Consider the following 6,736-nt stretch of genomic DNA (forward strand, 5'->3'; position numbering starts at 1 on the left):
GTCCTACTAGCGGGAAACACAGGGGTAGTTTATGAAGCATGATTTACTAATGTATGACAACCACAAATGGACACAATGCATGAGTTCATGCAAAAATGAAAATTCTGTCATCATTTACTCAGCATCAAATTGTTTCAAACCGGTAAACAGTGTTGTCAACTAACAACTTTTCAGACCCCTTTAGCGACTTTAGTAACACTTCAGATTAGGGAACACAGGTGTTGGGAAGGTTACTTTGGGCTACAGATTACAAATTGCCCTATTTAAAATTTAATAAGTAGTGTAACTATTTCAATTTCTTTATTAATGTAACTGATTACATTTGATTACTTTTTGAGTAACTTTCTAAATTTCTAATGATTTTTTTCAACTGTTAATCATTTTGAAACATTTAAAGCAGACAGGGTTAACCTTTTCAGGAGTACTCCACAGTACTCATCACCTGAATTTGTCAGGGTTCTGTCACTTCGGTCTAGTTTATTCATGGTTTTGTGACGGAGCCCTGACACTCCCTTCTTGTCTTGTTTTCTTGTTTTCTCTCTTGTCTGCGTGCTCTGTTCCATGTTGGGGCGTGGTGTTCGGATCCCGGCACTCCTGTCCTGTTCAGACTCTGTTCTGGTTTCGTGTCGGGGTTCGGACACTCACGCTCCAGGTTTATTCTTGCTGGGGAGCGTGCGATTTCGAGTTCGCTCGGGTCGTGCGCTCCTCTGTCCTCTGTGTGTGTGTGTGTTTTGTTCGGTACGCGGTTCGGTTTCGGCCGCGTGCTTTTTCTCGTTTTGTTTTGCTCTGTGTTGCACGCAGTTGGTGTTTTTTCACTGACTGCGTGCTTTCATGTTTGTTTTTGTGAACACGCGGCTGATGAGTCTTCTGGCTAGTGATTTGTTTTGCTGGCCATGTGCTTGTTTTTGTTTTGTTTGAGCACATGGCTGGTCTTGTTTAGTTCTATGTGCCATGTGCTCTCATGTCAATTGTCTTGACCCCACCCACCTTGTTTACTGATTATTGGTTAATTTGCCCCACCTGTGTTTACTCGTTACCTCCTCATTTGCTCCCTTTATAATCTCCTTGTGTTTGCAGTCCTGTGCCGGTTCGTCGTCGACCTTACTGCCCTGCCCTGCCCTGCCTTGCCCTGCCCTGCCCTGCCTTGCCCTGCCCTGCCTTGCCCTGCCTTGCCTTGCCCTGCCTTGCATTGCCAGTGTGTTTTCCCCTATGGGGTAGTTTTTGTTTGTTTATTTTATTTTATAATTAATAAAGTCCGATTTTCCTCCAGCACTTGAGTCCTCGCTCTATCCCTTCACCCCAACCCTGACAGAATTAATCATTTAATTTTAAAGCACAGCCACCACAAAATCAGACTTTATGCCTCTCTTTACTTTGAGATTTCTATGGTTAAATGCAAATTTAAAATCATAAGATATAGTTTAATAGTTATGATACTGTTTTTGAAATCAAATGCTTTGATTTTAAGGATTTTAAGGAAAAGAGAATGTCATTACTTCATTTGTTTATGGGTTAATTGCACACGTCATCAATATAAAAACAATATATTCTTTCTGTGAAGAATTATAATGTATTGTATTTCATTTAAAGGAAGTATGTGATATTTTATTTGTCATAATGGCTTAAAAACATTTCACATTTGTTATTAGTTAAAATGATTTGTATTGTGTGTAAACATGATTAATATGTGAAAACGATTTATGTGCAAATTATTTGTGAAGCTACATAGAAGCATTCTGTATTTCTTCTGATTATTCTGTAGTTTTCACGGCGTTCATGGTGCTTGTGGTGCATCGCGCTCGTTGAGAGGAAGAAATAAATCGACACCCGTTTGAAACTCTCTGCGTCTGGATCAATAAATCCAAGGGGGCCGCAACAAATGGGGACATATCCACACACATGATCAAATGTCAGCCAGTCAAGAGTGCAAATGCTGCAGGTATTTTAGAGGCTATTGATGAGGCAGTGAACACCATGGGTATCAGAAAAGACACATGGAAAAAGAAAGTAGTGTGTGCAAATTTTGATGGTGCTGCAGTGATGATGGGTGAGAAAACGGGAGTAGCTGGGAGACTGAAAAAGAGGATACCCCACATCATAACAATCCACTGTGTGGCACACAAATTAGAGCTAGCCGTGCTGGATAGTGTGAAAGGCTGCGAGTACCTGGTGAAATTTGAAGATACACTGAAAACCATCTTTAAGATGTACTACTATTCCCCAAAGAAGCGAAGAGAACTGACAGAAATAAGTGAACTGCTAAATGAGAAAGTGTCACATTTCAGTGGCCTGAAGAGCACACGGTGGCTTCCAAGCCGGCTGAGATGTCTGAAGGCTGTGGAAAAAAATTACACTCCCACTGTTGTTCATATGGAGAACATGGCAGAAGGAAGTGATATCAAGTCAGAGGATGCAGCCAAAGCAATGGGGGTGGTGCAGGAGATGAAGACTGAAAAATTAGTTTGCTTCCTGCATTTCATGTTGGACTACAGTACCATCTTATTCAAGTGCAGTACTGATTTTCAGCATGACAACTTAAACATCACGCGAACAAATCAGTTAGTTGACAGCACCATATCACGCTTACTCAGCCTGAAAACAAAACCCGGAGAATACCAGAAAACCTTGGACACAAAGTTCAGAGTGAATGAGGATGGCAGCATTTGCTACCGTGGAACTCAGCTCACAAAAAGCCAGCGACCTGCTAGAAGAGGTGAGGGCACAGACAAAGACACCCTTGGTGCAGAGATTCAGAAGATTATTCACAACACAGTCAAGTACATGGACAGCAGATTTAATAATCTGTGTGAAAAGCCTCTCTTTTTTCAAGGTTTTTGACCCTTCCACTCTCCCCTGCCCCAGAGAAGAACTGGCAAATTATGGGGATGAAGAGGTGGATTATCTTGTCACACATTTTGCCAGTTTGCTAGATGAGGAAGAGAAGGAGAAAATTCCACAAGAATGGATGGATCTAAAAATGTGGCTTGCAGAACACCGGGGTAGCAAGGTAGACTGCTTGTACAGAGATCTCCTCTCTGAGAATCCAGAACACCTCTCTCATATCTTGTTGCTGGTGAAATTAATGCTGACACTTAGTCCATCGACAGCCATCTGTGAGAGAGGATTTTCTTGCATGAACCAAGTGAAGACAACACATCGTACCTCTCTACAGCCTGAAACACTGAATGATGCATGCAACTCTCCATAAATGGGGAATCAGTTGAATCTTTTTGCCCTGACAAGGCAATTAGTTTCTGGATGTTTTCTGGAAAAGGTTCAAGACACCTGGAACATAACACCCCGACAAGAACAAAGAGCAGAGAAGTGGAGACGGATGCACAGGAGGAGAAAGCTGATGCATTTTCTCATCGGTGACTTCAGTTGAAATTTCAGATTCAGAATGTGACACAGACTGATACATGTTCTGTTGTTCTTACAAGTTCATAGAAATTTCTCTTCAGTTAGAACCAAATATTTGAGTTGATGATTGTAATTTGACTATTTTATACGGTTGTTGTAATTTGTGTTTTAAAAATGTTGTTGATGTTTTGTGTCCTTCACAATATTCTACATTAAAAATAATCTCTTTTTTTATTTGGGCTACTTCAATTTATTTCGGGCTACCAAAAACTGAAGAGTGCCTGCCTGAAGGGCTACCAGGGATTTAGAAATTTTGCGAGCCCTGAAATGAATGGGGCACTGCTGCGGCAGTATCAAATGAGCGGGGCACTGCTGCGGCAGTTTCAAATGAGCAGGGCACTGCTGCGGCAGTATCAGAGAGGGGGCACTGCTGCGGCAGTATCAAATGAGCTGGACAGTTCTGCGGCAGTATCAAATTGAGCAGGGCACTGTAGCAGCAGCATCAGCTGAGCGGGGCACTGCAATGCCATTATCAAATTAAGCAGGGCACTGCAGTGGTAGTATCGAATTATGCGAGGCACTGCAGCGGCAGTTTCAAATGATCAAGGCACTACAACGGCAGTATCAAATTGAGCAGGGCACTGCGGCGGCAGGATCAAATTATGCGAGGCACTACAGCGGCAGTATTGAATGAGCGGAGCAGGGCACTGCAGCGGCAGTTTCGGATTATGCGAGGCACTGCAGCAGCAGGATCAAATTATGCAAAGCTCTGCAGTGGCAGTATCGAATGAACGGAGCCGGGCACTGCAACGGCAGTATCAAATGAGCCAGGCACTGCAACGGCAGTATCAAATTGAGCAGGGCACTGCGGCGGCAGTATCAAATGAGCCAGGCACTGCAACATCAATATCAAATTGAGCAGGACACTGCGGTGGCAGGATCAAATTAGCGGGACACTGCGGCGGCAGGATCAAATTAAACGGGGAACTGCAGCAGCACTATCAAATGAGCAGGGCACTGCGGAGGCAGTATTCAATTTCACTGAACTGATCAGAGTTAGATGGCTTCCTTTGCGAAAATTATTGGTCCTGATATAGCTCTTGAAGGCGAGAGCTTGGATCAGCTGTTGGATATGAATGGATGGTACTGGGTGAACCTGCTTGGAGGAAGGAACTTAGTAACGTGTCGAGGAGAGGTTTTGAAGAATGTGTTATAGGGATACGAGTTGTGAACAGTGAGGAACTGGGGTTGGCGATGGGTCCGCCTCCGGAGCCAGCACTTAGAATTTCTGTGAGAATCTGAGACTTGATGGTATTGGCATAAGGGGTGGTTCTGGAGCTGCAACATTCAATGGGGTAGGTAGTGGGACTGCATTGAGTGAATGAAGTGTACTGGGGTTTAGATTGGAGAGAAGGGTTAGAAGGAATATAGGGAGGAGCCGAAACCATTTGAGGAGGCAGCCTCGCACACGGATTAGCCTTTGATGCTTAGGGAAGCATGTAGGAAGAGGAAGAAGGAAATGAGGGAGAAGGCCAGTAAGCTTGCGTTGCTGGCTGATGATGCCCTACTTGGATGTCTGTAGCAGGGGCTGCTGGCCATTGATAGGGAAAAGGAGTAGCGAAAGGGTAAGTGTAAGGTGGCTGAGCTTGAGTGGCTAGCGGAGGGAAGGGAGTGCGAAGGATAGGAGTTTGGGAAGCTAAGCCAGCGGCATTGTATGTGGCGCTGTAGCTGAAGGCGCCGCAGTGATTTATTGAGAAGAGGAGAGAGGCAATGCTATGTGAGGAACGGCCGAGTCTGGGGCGTGGCCCATGCTTGCTGATGGCCTGCTGCGTCTTGAATCTCGAGGGGAGCCGGAACGTGATCTGGAAAAAAGACAACGTTATTTTGAAAGAACTAGGGAGCTATGGGGAAAGGAGCATGGGACACAACTGACAGCAGAGTAGGGCTGTCAGAAATGGCTGAAAAACAAAATTCTCCACCTTAATATTATCAATAATAGAATTCTATTCATAATTTCAGTTAGGGGGAGAAAGCTTTTGGCTTCTCTCCTGAGGCCACAGGAAGGTGCATAGAGCAAAATATTACTAATGCATGTTTATTAAAGCAATAAAACAACATGACTATCTGTGAAAAAGTTCATAATCTTTATGAACCAAATATAAATCAATTAAGTTGCTTAAACAATGGTGAACAAAACAGCATCATGTATGCATAGTTTAATATAAAGAGACGAGAGCCAATTAGATATTTTACATGGCTTTCTAAACATGCTTCTCTCGTGCGAGATGCGAGTCTAAAAGTGATGTCACTCTATAAAATGTGCAAAATATGCATTATGTGTGCCACTGATAAGGCTGCCTGACACGCCTAAAATTCGAATGCATCGTTTTTGTATTCGAATGAGGATTTTTATTTTGAATTCGACAAATATTCGAAATTCAAATTTATTGACAACCCTGCAGCAGAGGCAGCCTGACTTTTAAATAGGCCTCTGGGCTAGTGTGATTAGAAGTAACGGGTGGAAAAGACTGAGATGTGAGGGCAGGTGTTGCAAGCATAAGCAACTTTGTGCTCGTTGCAGCTTCTGTAGCTGTAGGCCGTGGAGGCTTGTGATATTCGGAGAAAAATTGCTAGAGAACATGTGCAGCGTGTGTAGCTAGCGGAGGCAGACTCACGCTAGCGAGTGCTGTGGGAGCTGGAGACCACTGAAAAAGAAAGAGGGGTTAGAAGTAGCAGGAGAAAATATGACTGCTTTTAACAACTTAAAAAAAAAAAAAAGTGATAAAATTATGAAAATACATGTTTTTCCTCTTAACCACACGAAAAGAAGAAAGTATTGAAACAGCTGGCCATGCAGCCAAGCCGCACATCGGTTGGTTGAGACTTGAAGAGGGGTGCCTTGTAGTGTGCACAACACATGCAAAGTGGGTTGCATTTGTTCAATGATGATATGAATAGTTCTTTATGATACACCTTAGTTGTTAGTTTGCACCTATAATTGTTCATTTAGGTACAATGATTTTCGAAAAATTAAGTTCAAACAATCTTTTACATCTTATCTGTCTATCTGAGTAATGTGCAATTTAAAATACAGGTAAAATGCTAGTGAAAATTAATACAGAAAATGAGTAATTTCCTTGTGTGATCTACGCAGTTATGGTACCGAAATGACATCGACATCCATAATGTCATCACATTGTTTAACAATTTTTAGCAACAAATGACCTGCTTTTACACAAAGTTTGTTTGCAATACGGCCTGAGCCGTTACCGGAGGCACTGCGGCCGGAAGAACTGCGGAGAAAAGAAGAGCCGAGTGAGGTTTTGCTGCGGTGAGAACTGGGGTGCGGCCTAGGCTCGTTTGAGGCCTGCCGCTG

Source organism: Barbus barbus (assembly GCF_936440315.1).
Source record: "Barbus barbus genome assembly, chromosome: 38".
NCBI lineage: Eukaryota > Metazoa > Chordata > Actinopteri > Cypriniformes > Cyprinidae > Barbus > Barbus barbus.